This window comes from Zea mays, chromosome 1, assembly GCF_902167145.1.
Source record: "Zea mays cultivar B73 chromosome 1, Zm-B73-REFERENCE-NAM-5.0, whole genome shotgun sequence".
NCBI classification, from domain to species: Eukaryota; Viridiplantae; Streptophyta; class Magnoliopsida; order Poales; family Poaceae; genus Zea; species Zea mays.
Window position 1 is genome coordinate 263,353,664 of NC_050096.1, and position 7,322 is coordinate 263,360,985.

Sequence of the window (7,322 nt, forward strand, 5' to 3'; positions counted from 1 at the left end):
TGGGCGCAATTCAGGTCAAGGCTCCGTCCACTCAAGGGACACGATCTCGCCTCGCCCGAGCCCAGCCTCGGGCAGGAACAGTAGACCCAAGCGGATTCGCGCCTCGCCCGAGGGCCCCCTCAAGCAACGGGCGCACCTTCGACTCGTCCGAGGCCCAGCTCGGGCAGGCTTCGCAGTGAAGCAACCTTGGCCGGATCGCCACACCAACCGACCATATCGCAGGAGCATTCAATGCAAGGATCACCTGACACCTTATCCTGACGCGCGTTCCTCAGTCGACAGGGCCGAAGTGACCGCAGTCATTTCGCCCCTCCACTGACTGACCTGACAGGAAAATAGCGTCGCTTGCCCTGCTCCGACTGCTGTGCCACCCGCCAGGGTGAGGCTGACAGCAGCCAAGTCCAGCCTCAGGCGCCATAGGAAGCTCCGCCTCGCCCGACCCCAGGGCTCGGCCCCCGCCTCGACCTCGGAAGACGGTCTCCGCCTCGCCCGACCCTAGGGTTCGGACTCAACCTCGACCCGGGAAGACGGTCTCCGCCTCGCCCGACCCCAGGGCTCGGACTCAACCTCGACCCCGGAAGACGGTCTCCGCCTCGCCCGACCCTAGGGCTCGGACTCAGCCTCGACCTCGGAGGAGTCACCGCCTCGCCCGACCTTGGGCTCGGACCGACCACGCTACAAGGGGGTACATCATTACCCTACCCCTAGCTAGCTCAGGCTACGGGGAACACAAGACCGGCGTCCCATCTGGCTCGCCCCGGTAAACAAGTAATGATGGCACCCCGCGTGCTCCCATGACGACGGCGGTTCTCAGCCCTCTACGGAAGCAAGGAGACGTCAGCAAGGACCCGACAACCCCGACAGCTGTGCTTCTACAGGGCTCAAACGCTCCTCCGACGGCCACGACATCACATGAACAGGGCACTAACACCTCTCCGGCAGCCACGTCGGCATACATAGGGCTCTGGCTCCTCTCTACCGGACACGTTAGCACGTCGCTACACCCCCCATTGTACACCTGGACCCTCTCCTTACATCTATAAAAGGAAGGTCCAGGGCCCTCGTACGAGAAGGTGGCCGCGCGGGAGAACGGGCTGACGGACACTACAGGAAAACAGTTAATTCCCGTCGGCCAGGAACCGACGGGAATAAGCACTAAACCGACGGGAATAAGTAATTCCCGTCGGTTTAGCCCTTATTCCCGTCGGTTGTCAGCCGCCAGGCGTCCCTTGTCGGGGATACGGTTATTCCCGTCGGCCGCCGACGGGAATACGTAATCCCCGTCGGCCAAAATCGAGCCGACGGGAATAAGGGATAATTCCCGTCGGCTGACCTGGCCGACGGGAGTTACTAATTAATTCCCGTCGGCTGGCCTGTCCGACGGGAGTTACTAATTAATTCCCGTCGGCTGACCTGGCCGACGGGAATTATCTGGGCCGACGGGAGGTAATAGTCAATTCCCGTCGGCTATGGTCAAACCGACGGGAATTAACTGGGCCGACGGGAGTTAACCTATATTTCTGCAACAAAAACACCAAATTAGATATTTCTCACACATAACATACACAAAACATATATATCACAAACATATGACAAAACATATCACATAAACATATAAATCACAAACGCATTGACATCACACATCACAAACACATTGATATAATTCACACATCACAAACATTTCAGATACGAGAGTGTTTACACAAACATAACGTCCAGGAGTTAAAAACATAACGAGCACGAGTTTAAGTGTTTAAAGATAACCACCACTTGGGTGGTTAGAGCTTTGACCGCTGCCGCCTTCACCACCAGGAGGAGGGTACGCGAAGAGCGAGTCAACAAATCCAGTCCCTGCTGCTGGATCAGACCCACTGCCACCCGCTTCAGGCGTAACCTATGCAAGTTAGCAAATATCAACACGTTAAATGCAAATATCAAAAAGTATACAAGTGTATAAATTAATGGAGAGTTATCAAACGTACCCTATCTCCAGGTGCAGGTATATGTGTCGGAGGGGTGGTGAACTGTGGTGGTGGAACTGGTGTGTTTGCAAATTGGCTCCATTGTGGTGGCGGTGGAAAATTTGATGTCATGCCTTGTTGCTGCATTAACTGTTAAACACATATGTGTTACTACCGAAGATGTTGTATTGAAATATAATAATTTAGAGTTCGGATTATGTGTACTCACTTGATACATCGCTTGATTATGAGCATTGCAAGCTTCCATAAATTCGCGTTGTTGTCTCATCTCTTCGCGCATCCTCATAATCTCCAACTCCTGCTCGTTCGGTCGACGAGAGCATGAGCTACGGGAAGATGAACCCGTCCTCTGAGATCTCACCGACGACGAGTCAATGAATCCGTCGAAGAGTGCGTATCTATAAGTTATTCAAAAAATGTGATTATTGTATAGTCAATTTAGTGTCACCCATATAATTTCATAAGTTAGAGCTTACCGTCCATGCGCTTTGCCACCACCACTTGCGTACACCACCGAGGGATCCACCGGTTCATGGCGCCAGTCGAAGTCAGGGCCATGGCGACGAACCATCTCCTCCCCATATGCCGCCTATACATCATTGACAACCTTACAAATGCAAGAATTTATATACTTTGAACGTTTGAACTTTTGAGCCAAAACTCACCAAGCGATCCGTGGCTGTCTGGCTGCAGAGCTGGTTAGGGTTGTTCGGGTCTGGTCCTTTGTGGCCCTCCTGGTAGACCTCAATGTCACTAGGCTTTTGGCCACTCGTAGCTTCCTGTATAAACAAAAAACATTCATAAGCAATCGTATTATTTGCTGATCGACATAGATAGATCAAACTTACCATTCTTTTAGCTTTTCGTATCATGTCGTCACCGCCAAACTTGTGGTTAGGATTGGTTCCTCGACATTGTCTGTGATGCGCTGACGCTTTCTGGAAGCCTTCAGAAGCCCAATATCGACACCAAGCATAGTACGCATCAGGCACGGGCGCCATCCATGGAACCATCACCTGCACACACACAATGTTACATATTATCAATCACAACAATAAATATAAAGGGTAAAACAAATTGAATACTAACCTCACGATATTGATCCTCAGTCAAATATATCTTTGACGACCCTTCCTTTTTAGTCAAGGGGCCTGCTTCTTCCGGATGCTTTTGAAAATACAGGTTTGTAGCCTGAATTCTCGCATAGTATATGGCATCCTTCACCAGCTTCTTTGCATTGTTTTGGAAGACACGTTCAGCGTGCCCCATGTAATCTCTCTGGTGGTCCCACTGGTCCCATGGCTGGTGATGCTGTGCGGCCTGGTCCCATGTCACGTGCTCCACCTCCTCAATGTGCTCCACCTCCTCATTGTGCTGCTCCTCCTCAATGTGCTGCTCCTCTGTGTGCTGCTCATCCTGGTACATACAACTCAAGATTTATTTGTAAATTTGTAAACAAATTTATTTGTACAAGATATGTTACCTCATCTCCATGTACCGCGCTCAACAGCTCTCGACGTCTGCTGCTGCTCGAAGAACTGCCCTGAAAAAGGCCCAGGCCCTTGAACAACCCTTTCACTGACTTCTTTGATTTTGGCGGCATCCTGCATAAAAAATAAGAAATTATTCATTAGTGCATCAAAAATGACATAATACTTAAAATATAAACAAATGAAATAACAAAACAACTTTACTTGTTAAATATCATCAAAATCAGGATCTATTTGTTCTCTTCTATGCAGAGGTCGCCATGTAACTTTTCTCCTAACAGGTTGTCTTCTCCGCCTCTCCGGAAAAGTTAAGTCGTTAACGTCTGCGACTAGTGAATCTAATGCCGGTGCAGGATCAATATGAAAACTAGTTGGCAACTCTTCTTCTTGAAACACCTCATCAACCTGCTCAAGGTGACCAATTTGATATTCGTCCTCACCAGGAGTGTATAGGCGTTCGCGGGGATTTACATTGTACACAACCCTCCATTTAGACAACTTTTTGCATGGATATGTCGAGAAATAAACTTGGTCTGCTTGATGGGCAAGGATATACGTGTCGTGTCCTTGAAGCAATTTCTCAGGTTGGATCTGTGTCATCCCAAATTCGGTCCTATAATACTTCGGGTCATACCATTTACACTCAAAGAAAACTAGCGCTAAAGGCTTATTTCCAGCAAATGTAATCTCGATTATATTTTTGATTTTCCCGTAATAGCAGGCTTCGTGTCCTTCCATGTCGGTTGCCCTAGTAACGACTCCACTATTTTGAGTGGCGGCCATAGGATGACTTGATTCGAAAATGCTTGAACGAAAGCGATATCCATTGACGTCGTAACGTCCATAGCTTTTGGCAGTTACGCTTCCAATAGATAACTGACGTAAGTCATCATTCAAATTCATTTCCTCCCCAAACTGTCAATCATGCCACAAAGCATTAGCAAATTCTGTAATATTTGTTAAATGAAATTAGCTCTCGGACCCACATAATTAAGACTTACACGGTCCCGAAGCCACATAATGAAATTAGGTCGTCCATGCATACCATCGCGTCGCAATTTGTCTATGTCTCTCGCTGTTGGCCTACCGAGACACCTCATGTTTTGTTCATCAAACTCGCTGTCAAATATTATTGTGTGACATGAGATATTTGATAACATAAACTAATTCACATATGAACAGTTTAAGAAAATAAGTCTTACACAAAGTATTTCTCCACCTCAGGCATATTCGTGAACATGTACAGTAAAGCAGACTTCCGTTCTTCCATACTGAGGTGATATGCCTTGGGTGGACCAACGGCTTTGCCGTTTGTCTGAAAAATCGAAAGATCACTACAAGGAGGCATCTCTCGTTCATCATCATGGTACCTTTTCTTTCGAGCAAATACATTATGTTCTTCTGCAAAGTAACAACTTGTGAAGTGTGCTACCTCCTTTAGTTTAAATTGTTCTGCAATACATCCTTCAACTCTTGCCTTATTGCCCACCATTGCTCTAAGCTTCTTTAATGCTCTTTCTATATGAAACATCCACCTATACTGAACAGGACCACCGACCTTAGCCTCATATGGAAGATGTATAAAGAGATGCTGCATAGGATTGAAGAAACCCGGTGGAAATATTTTTTCCAATTTGCACAAAAGCACCGGTGCCTCTTTCTCCAGCTGTTCCATCACATCTCTTCTGATTTCTTTAGCACACAACTGTCTGTAGAAATAGCTAACTTCAGCTAACGTTTTCCACACAGCTTCAGAAATGTACCCACGAAACATTACAGGCATGAGCCTCTCCATAATTATGTGGAAGTCATGGCTCTTCAGTCCATTCATCTTCATTGTCTTCAAGTTCACAGATCTTCTAAAACCAGCGGCATAACCATCGGGGAATTTAATATCCTTCATCCACTTCATCACTTCTTTCCATTGCTTAGATTTCAGACAATAGTCAGCTTTTGGTTTGCCTCCGTTTTCTCTAAGCACCAGGGTTGGACGATCACATATCACTGCTAAGTCCATGCGTGCCTTGTCATTGTCTTTCGTTTTATCAGGGAAATCCATGCATGTATTTATGAGGGCTTGGCAAAAGTTACTCTCTTGATGCATGACGTCGATGTTGTGCATCAAAATCAATGACTTAGCATAAGGAAGCTCCCACAAGCCACATATGTGAGTCCAGTTATGCTCCTCACCAAAACCTTGATACCTTTTCCCACTCTCGTCTAGGACAAGTTTCATATGCTCTTCTGTAATTTCTATCCCACTACGTCGCTTGGGCGGTCCCTTCGTGACGATGGTGCCCTTCCTAAATTCCTTTCTCTGCCTTCTGAAGGGGTGATTGAAGGGTAGAAAACATCTATGGCAATCAAAGTAACATATCTTGCCACCAGCACTAAGACGAAAACAATCTGTATCTTTAGCACAATAAGGACACGTCAATCTACCATGCACGCTCCATCCAGAGAAAATACCATACGCCATAAAATCATGAACCGAGAACAGATATGCAACACGAAGATTGAATTTCTGCTTCTTGAAGCAGTCATAGGCTTCCACACCTTGCCATAGCTTCTTCAACTCTTCAATCAGTGGTTGAAGCATCACATTGAGGCGTACGCCAGGATGCTCAGGACCAGGTATAACAAGACATAGGAACATAAACTCATATTTCATGCAAAGAGCAGGTGGAAGGTTGTACGGTATGGCAATGACAGGCCAACATGAATACGACGCAGCGGTCATATTGAACGGCGTGAAACCATCAGTTGCCAAGCCGATACGAACGTTTCTTGCATCGCTGGCAAAATCTGGATCAAATTTGTCAAGAGCCTTCCATGCATCACCATCTGACGGGTGCACCATTAACCCATCTTGTCTGTCCGTACAATCTTTATGCCACCTCATGTGCATAGCGGTCTTCCTCGAGAGAAACAAACGTTTCACTCTAGGAGTGAGAGGCATGTACCGAAGCTGTTTATGTGCAACCTTTGTCACCACCTTCTCCCCATCTTCATTTACAAGCTCCACGTACCTCGACTTCCCACATTTTAAGCATTTCTGTTCTCTGTCATGTTCCTTCCAAAAAAGCATACAGTTGTCTTGGCAAACATCAATCTTCTCATACTCCATACCAAGACCTTCAAGCAATTTCTTGGACTGGTACATGTCTTTCGGCATCTTGTGACCCGTAGGAAGAACCTCGCTAATCAAATCCACAAGCTCCTTGTAACAATTAATTGAGAATGCAAACTTGGACTTGATTGACATCAGCCGGGTCACAAATTCCAGTACGGTCACGTCAGTGTGCCCGTGAAGAGGCTCTTCTGACGCTTTGAGAAGGTCGAAGAACTTCTGAACCTCCGGTGTAGGTGAATCATGATGATCTGGTGCCAGTTCAGGCTGCAGATCCTCAAGCATCTGGTCCATCCTATCAACATCATCTTCACCGTCATCAACTTCTACTTCTGCTGCTCGTTCAAGGCGTGACTCCCCGTGGAGATACCAGACCTTATAGCCTGGCACAAAACCATGCGAACACAGGTGTAGTGTGACCTGCCTCTTGGTGTGGCTCGTCATATTTCTACATTTATTGCATGGACACCTAATATTATCTATTTGTGACAAAGCAGCTGCATGGTCCAGAAACATCTGCGTCTTTGCAAACCATTCACTTGTGTGACACCCACCCTTCTTGAAACCTTCATACATCCAATCACGTCTATCACCCATTATTGCGGCTGTGTGTACGAGTAAAGAGTGCGTGTGAGACATTCATGTTTCTACACGTCACACATACATCTATAGGTAAGTAGTAAAACTATATATATATATATACATAAATAACATGATATT